Source organism: Pistacia vera, unplaced genomic scaffold (assembly GCF_008641045.1).
Source record: "Pistacia vera cultivar Batoury unplaced genomic scaffold, PisVer_v2 Contig202, whole genome shotgun sequence".
NCBI lineage: Eukaryota > Viridiplantae > Streptophyta > Magnoliopsida > Sapindales > Anacardiaceae > Pistacia > Pistacia vera.
The window spans coordinates 458,820-468,123 of NW_022196005.1; positions in this window are offsets into that span (position 1 = coordinate 458,820).

Genomic DNA, 9,304 nt, shown 5'->3' on the forward strand with positions numbered 1-9,304 from the left:
GATTATATATTGCGACCAAACTTCACTCGATTGTCCCTTTAATTTCTAGAAACATTTGGCTAACAGTTCATGTAGTTCTTGGTTCGGTACAATTTTTGTTATTAAAGTTTTCAATCATTTCAATTCAAACGAGATTAAAATTTCACTCATTAGTTGAGTAAGTGATAAATATACTCAAAGGACTCCAAAAGTAACAAATTTTTTTGCACTGCTTTGGTTTGATTGGAGTGAGTTGATAGTTTTTATTTAGAATTTGATATTATTATAAAATATTTATTTTTTTTTTACTAATTCTAAATAAAATATATTTTAACTCTTATGTTTAAGTAATAATGTTAATAAATTTTTTTTTTTTTTTTTTTTAACAATTCCCAAATAAAATCTATTATCAAATTTCAAAATTATCCTAACATTATCTCAAGTTTCACATCTCAAATTTCATACCTCTTGATTCCATTGTTACATGGAGACATAAAGAATTGATGATAAACTTTCATACCTCTCTTGAAGCCATTTTTACGATTGTGCGGATTAGATCTGATGAAAATTATCATATGTGAGAAAAGTCTTCCTTAGCTTACTTCCACCCAAGAAAACACAATTGTCAATTGATCTAATTGTATATATACGAAGATGAGAGGGAACCCACCTACACCTCTTTATTAGGTTAACCAATTACAAAACTCATACCCTCATATACCACTAAACACCATACCATAAATTTCTGACGAAATAAAATGTAAAAATAAATGTGATGAACATGGAGTACTCCTTTTTCAACTGCCACCAATGTACTGTATTCAGTGATGTTTGATTTAATCATGTGCTAACTATATCATCTTACATGTGTACTTTTACAATTTTAACAATATTTAATAATTAGTTGAATTAAAATAAAAGTCTCTATCAAATAATTTTATACAAAGCCCCCTAGTTAGGGAGAATTAAATTTTCCACCTAAAGTTTGGCGTAAGTAAGTTTTCCCACCGAAAAAGTTTGAAAAAAACAGTTGCTCACTCATCGTCAAAATTCAATGTTAGTTTTTATTGGCAAAAAGGCATTCTCGCTATTTCCACAATATATATTATAGGGTTAATATACTTACACCCGTAAATTACAAACACATAACAATTACCTTCACCAACTTGAGAATTAGCTATTTAACCTCTATCTTAAATAAATTTTTTATTTAACTTTTAAAAAAATCTGTGAACATAAAAACTGGCCGGTGTGTACGTTGGCCAACCACCTTTGGCAGATCTGGGTTCAGCTATGGCGATGAGTCTAAACCACACCGGATGTTGTTGGATAGATTAGTCGATGATCTATCCAACGGTGTAAACAAGGATCCATGAAGAATAAAACTGGTTGATGTGTATCGGGCCAACTACTGTCGATAGGATCTAGGTTTAGTCTCTGGCGGTGAGTCTGACCACATCGTGGTGCTATTGAATAGATCAGCCGATGATATTCAATAGTGTAAACAAGAAGTTCCTAGGTGAAGCCCTTTCGTCGAAAAAGGACGAAAAATATTGGCCAAACTTTTCCAATCTTTTAAACAAATAGCTTCCTCGAAGACTCACAATTACCACCATTGGTTGATTTCTGGTAATCTACCTAACGGTGTGCCTGGCTGTGTCGCTGCAACCATGGCGGACGAGTCCGCCACCCTTATATCTTTTTTAATTTTCAAACATTTAAAAAAAGTTTTATATAACTTTTTTATTTTAATATTGACTTTATTTTTGTAAATTTATTAAGCCTAAAATTAATATAAACCAAACTAGGATTGAAAAATACATTTAATAAAGTTTAGTGTAGAAAATGTTGCTCACCCTCATTAAAAATTCGAAAGTCAATAATAAGGATTTTATAATCTTTTCATAGCTTTGCTCCTGTTGTGCAATCTTAATGAAGGGTATTATAGTTTAATAGATCTTTAGTATGCCTTCACCTTATAAACAAATAAATTGTGCTCTCAACTATCTCAAAGAAAGGTTTTTCTTTTTCATGTCATTTATTCAACAGATGATTCACAAACTAAGCTTTACTGAAGTTTGTAAGTTAGAATTGCATTAAGATATTAATAGGTTTTATCTAAGTTGATTTAATTTATTTTTCTGCTTTATCTTTTACTGATTGTATTTATTATAAATACATATTTTGAAATTAAAATTCGAAAAGATCATAGCTTTAAGGAGGGTTTCCCTTTCAAGAATACATGTCTAGAAGAAAAAAAAAAAAAAAAATACTAACATGTCTAGTGAAAGAAAGTTGTAAACCAATTATACGTACTAATTGGAAAATTTCTATTTATAAAAGGAGAGATTTGAATACGATGACTTGTCCAAATTTTTTCAATAAAGCTAGGGACACCGAAAAACCTGCACCGAAATTGTGTACCACCCTACATGTAACACGCTTCTGATTTTTTTAACAATTTTTTTCTAGTGAACGGCCGTCCAAATATTTGGACGGCCGTTCACTCACATGGACACCCGTCCATATATATGGCGGGTCCATATACCAGGAACGGACATCCCTTTAAAGGATGCCCGTCCATAAGTAAAATAGAATAAATTTTTTTTATAAAAATTAGGGACGGCCGTTCATCCGTTATGGACGGCCGTCCCTTCATTTTGGACGGGCGTCCGCCCATAAGGGACGCCCGTCCTTAACCAAATATGAATAAAAAAAATAAAAATTTGGAACACCGTCCATGTCCATAAATTTTGGACAGCCGTCCCTTACGTTTGGATGGGCGTCCATTCCGTCCTACTATTAAAAAAAAAAAACTCTACACAGAACTCTTCTTCTTCGTCTTCATTCCTCATCTCCTCTCTTTTTCTCGTCTTCATTCCCCATCTCCTCTTGGAAGGTCACCTTGGTTGGGTAAGATTAACATTAATATTTTAGTTCATCCATAGGAACCAAATTACTCTTGGAAGTTCGCTAACCACTGGATGATCCCTTAAAAATTAAGGCAGCAACCTGATATGGGTAATTAGTACCCCTGTACCATAAATACTCTCCTTCCCTGAGATATTAATAACCTTAGATACAAAAAGGAAAAAAGAACTCACCATTTATTTTTAGCGTTATATAAGCTCAGCCCTGAAAGTTTTTGTGATGCTGAGGTCTTGAAAGTGCGCTATTTTTTATTATTGACAAAAACCCTGTTTTTGATTATCTTTTATTGCTGCTATTCCTCTGTGTGGTATAATGAACTAAATCCGTGGTTTTCTAAGTTTTACTTAGTAAGTCACTACCATTTTGCTTCTTAGGTAAGTGGTTGCTTGTCATACAGTGACAAGAACCGATGGATTTTACAACATTTTGGGATGAACCCGTATCTGTGGGTGATGTGCAATGTTCGGAGGAAGGAAAGCGGCTGCCATCTTTGGTGTCGCTTAAAGAAATCGACATACTGAAACCACCATGGAGTGGTTCTTATTGATAGCCATGGTGACCCCCGCCTCAAGAGCTTGAAGACAGAGCTCAGGAATTATGTTGTGCTTCTGAAAACACCTTGGTCTTGGTGGAGAACTTGCCAACTTGTTGCTATCTGCATGGGGTATTTTGGAAATCCTTCTTAATTTGCTTCATGTTTGAATCTTTGTTTTTTATCGTTGGATATTTAGGGTATCGAATTGTTTAATTTTTAGAGGAACTTTCCTGTTGGAGCAAGGTGATCTCCACAAGCGCTGGAAATTATTTAGCAGGAGATTGAGAAGATACCGTAAGTGTATAGTGTACCTATTGGCAGTCTACTACGGATTGTGCAGGCATCGAGCAGTTTTAATCAAGGTAAACATAACACCTTTTTTTTTTTCCTATACATATTATTTTTCTTTTGTAACTTACAGCACTTGAAAACTATTACTGAAACAGGAGATGGGTAATGAAACTCAAGAGAATAGTTCTGTGTAGATTTTTTTTTTTTTAATAGTATGGACGGCCTTCCAAAATTTATGGATGGCCGTTCCCAAATTTTTTATTTTTTTTATTTTCATATTTTGGTTAAGGATGGGTGTCCCTAATTTTTATAAATTTATTTTATTTTATTTTACTTATGGACGGGCGTCCTTTAAATGGGGACTCCCGTCCCTGGTATATGGACCCCGTCCATATTGGGCGTCCTTTAAATGGGGACTCCCGTCCCTGGTATATGGACCCCGTCCATATAATATGGACGGGGGTCCATGTGAGTGCACGGCCGTCCAAATTTGATGGACGACCGTTCACTAGAAAAAAATTGTTAAAAAAATCAGAAGTGTGTTACACGTAGGCCGGTACACAATTTCGGTGCAGGTTTTTCGGTGTCCCTAGCTTTATTGATAATTTTTACATTTATATTTACAATAACACTACGGACACCGAAATATGTCTACCGAATTTCTGTACCAACCTACGTTGAACGCATCTCTCAGTTTTTTTATAATTTTTTTTCTAGAGAACGGCCGTCCATCAAATTTGGACGGCCGTTCACTCACATGGACGCTCGTCCATGTTATATGGACGGGCATCCATATGCGAGAGACGTCCGTCCATATAATATGGATGGCCCTCCCTATTAAAATAAAATAAAAAAATTTGTAAAAGCTTAGGGACGGCCGTCCATCTATTATGGACGGCCGTCCATTAATTTTGGATGGGCGTCCATGTTATATGGACGGGTGTCCATATTCGAGGGACGGCAGTCCATGTAATATGGACGGCCGTCCCTATTAAAATAAAAATAAAAATTTGTAAAAGCTTAGGGACGGCCGTCCATTAATTTTGGACGGGCATCCACAAATAATGGACGCTCGTCCTTCACCAAAAATATAAAAAAAAAAAAAATTTCTTTGGGGATGCCCGTCCGCCAATTGTGGACGGCCGTCCCTTAATTTTGGACGGGCGTCCGTAATTTTTGGACGCCCATCCAAAATTAATCTTTTACAAATCTTAAAAAAAGCGATGGACGGCCGTCCACAATTTGTGGACGGCCGTCCTTTTATTGTGGACGGGCGTCCGTAANTCCTAGGCAAAAATCCTGGGTCTGCTACTAGTCAAATGGATAAAAAATAAATCTAAGTTTCTTATGAGGGTCTATTAAATTAATTATTAATGTTGGGACCAAGGGATGGGTCTTTGACCTACCTCGCCTTGCCCGAACGAGGAGGGGATTCCCTGAAAAAATAAGGGTTGGGGATAGAGCCCACCATGCCCTGGTAAATAACGTTGCATATGTTAAATCTTAGGACAGAAGTATCCTCTCCACACACATATCTCGTTTCCTTCGTGCTGCACAACCTCCAGCAAACTGTCACACCCTGCCATCAACCGCCCCGACCACCATTGAAGCCCCCTCATCGTTCCCCACCCCCATTTATAGGTTTTAGAATGAGGAATGAGGTGGGAAAAATCCCCACGGGAATTTTCCCTGAAAAATTCCCGTATTATGGGACAAGGACGAGGGTCACTCATTCCCTACGAGGCGGGGATGGGGATTTCCTATCATCCTCATAGCAGGGGCAAAGAATGGGGTCTCCGGCCCCCTCCTCACCCCATGCCCATCTCTATTGGGACCTTAATTACAACCTTAAGTTTTTATGTCAAAGTGATAAATTTAAATCTCATCCCTTACTTTTACAACAATTCATCTTAAGTCAATGACAACTCATCTTAAGTCAATGGTCCCTAATCACTTTCACAACCATTCATATTAAGCCAATGGTATCTTTAGTAATCATTCACCTTATAAAAACAAATAAATCGTGCTCTCAACTGTCTTAGAGAAAGACTTTTCATGTCTATCTATTCAACAGATAATTCATTGAACAAAGCTTTACTGAATTTTGTTAAGTTAATTTTTTTTTTTTTTCGGTTACCGGGGTTGTCGAGGCCAATTTACACACGCTTCGACTAGTTCCCCAACCTCGAACAAGGCTTAAGTTAAACTTTAACATATACATGTTTTCGAAAACTATCATAGTTTAAAGGAGGGGTTTCCTTTTAAGAATACATCTGTAGAAGAAAAAAAAAAAAAAAAATACTAAAATGTCTAGTGAAGAAAGTTGTAAGCCAATTATTACGTACTTAGATTGGAAAATTCTATTTATAAAAAACAGAAGAGTTTGAATACCGCGAATTATCCACAATAATTTTTACATTTATATTTATTTACATGATTATAATATTGCGACCAAACTATCACTCGATTGTACCTTTAAATTTATCTAGAAACATTTGGCTAACAGTTCATGTAGTTCTTGGATTCGTGTACAATTTTTGTTATTAAAGTTTTCAATCATTTCAATTCAAGAACGAGATTAAAATATTCACTCATTAGGTTTGAGTAAAGTGATAAATATACTCAAAGGACTCCAAAAGTAACAAATTTATTTTTGCACCTGTTGGTTTGATTGGAGTGAAGTTGATAATAGTTTTTATTTAGAAATTTGTATATTATTATAAAAATATTTATTTATTTTTTACTAATTCTAAATAAAATATATTTTAACTCTTATGTTTAAAGTAATAATGTTAATAAAAATTTTTTTTTTTTTTTTTTTTAACAAATTCCCAAATAAAATCTATTATCAAATTTCAAAATTATCCTAACATTTATCTCAAGTTTCACATCTCAAATTTCATACCTCTTGATTCCATTGTTACATGGAGACATAAAGAATTGATGATAAACTTTCATACCTCTCTTGAAGCCATTTTTACGATTGAGCGATACGTGATGAAAATTATCATATGTCAGAAAAGTCTTCCTTAGCTTACTTCCAACCCAAGAAAACACAATTGTCAATTGATCTAATTGTATATATACGAAGATGAGAGGAAACCCAACCTACACCTCTTTATTAGGTCAACCAATTAAAAAACTCATAACCTCATATACACTAAAACACCATACCAATAAATTTCAGGACGAAATAAAATGTTAAAAATAAATGTGATGAACATGGAGTACTCCTTTTTCAACTGCCACCAATATACTGTATTCAGTGATGTTTGATTTAATCATGTGCTAAACCTATATCATCTTACATGTGTACTTTTAACAATTTTAACAATATTTAATAATTAGTTGAATTAAAATAAAAGTCTCTATCAAAATAATTTTATACAAAGCACCCTAGTTAGGGAGAATTACAATTTTCCACCTAAAGTTTGGCGTAAGTAAGTTTTCCCACCGAAAAAGTTTGAAAAAAAATAGTTGCTCACTCATCGTCAAAATTCAGATGTTATTTTTATCGGCAAAAAGGCATTCTCGCGTATTTCCACAATATATATTATAGGGTTAATATTACTTACACCCGTAAATTACAAACACATAACAATTACCTTCACCAACTTGAGAATTAGCTATTTAAACCTCTATCTTAAATAAATTTTTTTATTTAACTTTAAAAAAAAAATCTGTGAATAATAAAAACTGGTCGGTGTGTACGTTGGCCAACCACCTTTGGCAGGATCTGGGTTCAGCTGCTGGCGATGAGTCTGACCACACCATTGATGTTGTTGGATATATTAGTCGATGATCTATCCAACGGTGTAAACAAGGATCCATGAAGAATAAAAACTGGTTGATGTGTACGTCGGCCAACTACTGTCGATAGGATCTAGGTTTAGTCTTTGGCGGTGAGTCCGACCACATCGTTGGTGCTATTCAATAGATCAGCCGATGATATATCAATAGTGTAAACAAGAAGTTCCTAGGTGAAGCCCTTTCGTCGAAAAAGGACGAAAAATATTGGCTAAACTTTTCCAATCTTTTTTAACAAAACAGCTCCGCCAAAGACTCACGATTACCACCATTGGGTGGCTTGTTTGGTAATCTACCTAACGGTGTCGGCACTGGCTTTGTCGCATGCAACCATGGCGGACGAGTCCGCCACCACTTATATCTTTTTTTAATTTTCAAACATTTAAAAAAAGTTTTATTATAACTTTTTTATTTTAATAATTGATTTTATTTTTTAAATTTATTAAGCCTAAAATTAATATAAACCAAACTAGGAGTGAAAAATACATTTAATAAAGTTTAGGTGAGAAAATGTTGCTCAGCCTCATTAAAAATTCGAAAGTCAAATAATAAAGGATTTTATAATCTTTTCATAGCTTTGCTCCTGTTAGGTAACAAATCTTAATGAAGGGTATTATAGTTTAATAGATCTTTAGTATGCCTTCACCTTATAAAAACAAATAAATTGTGCTCTCAACTATCTCAAAGAAAGGTTTTTCTTTTTTCATGTCTATTTATTCAACAGATGATTCACAAACTAAAGCTTTACTGAAGTTTGTTAAGTTAGAATTGCATTAAGATATTAATAGGTTTTATCTAAGTTGATTTAATTTATTTTTTCTGCTTTATCTTTTACTGATTGTATTTATTATAAATACATATTTTGAAATTAAAATTCGAAAAGTATCATAGCTTTAAGGAGGGGTTCCCTTTCAAGAATACATGTCTAGAAGAAAAAAAAAAAAAAAATACTAACATGTCTAGTGAAAGAAAGCTGTAAACCAATTATACGTACTTAAATTGGAAAATTTCTATTTATTAAAAGGAGAAGAGTTTGAATACCATGACTTGTCCATAATAATTTTTACATTTATATTTATCTACATAATTATAATATTGCGACCAACTGTCACTCAACTGTACCTTTAAATTTATCTAGAAACAATTGGCTAGCATTTATCTAGTTCTTGGATTCGTGTTTAATTTTTGTTCATTAAAATTTTTTATCATTCTGGTTCAAGAACAAGATTAGGGTCCGTTTGGTTTATTATTTTAGATATGATTTTAGAAATAATATCGGATAGTTGAGTAGGGTGATTATTACGAGGTAAAATTTAAAAATTAACAAAAAAAACCCCATAAGTTTGCTAATTTAACTAAACACACAAATATATAAAATTTTTATAAAATGACAAAAACACCCCCATCCACCCACAATGCCAGATTCCGACCACCACTGCCAGAATCTGGTCGGCATATGACGTTATGATATAGATCGGTTGGATCTGGTCGGTCGTACGTCGATCTGGCATTTTTCGACCAGATCTACCACGAATTTGGCCGGAAAAAATCTACCGCTAGATCTGGCCGTCAACGGCCGCAAAAGGCCAAATCCATTGTGGATCTTGCCGAAAAAGGCTAGATCGGTGAATTACCGGCCCGTTCCGTTTGTTTGTACGCCGTTATGACAGATTCCGGCTACCACCGATGGTGGTTGCCGGAATCTGGCAACTGTGGGTGGATGGGGTTTTTTTGTTAATTTTTAAACTTTTTTCTGGGGGT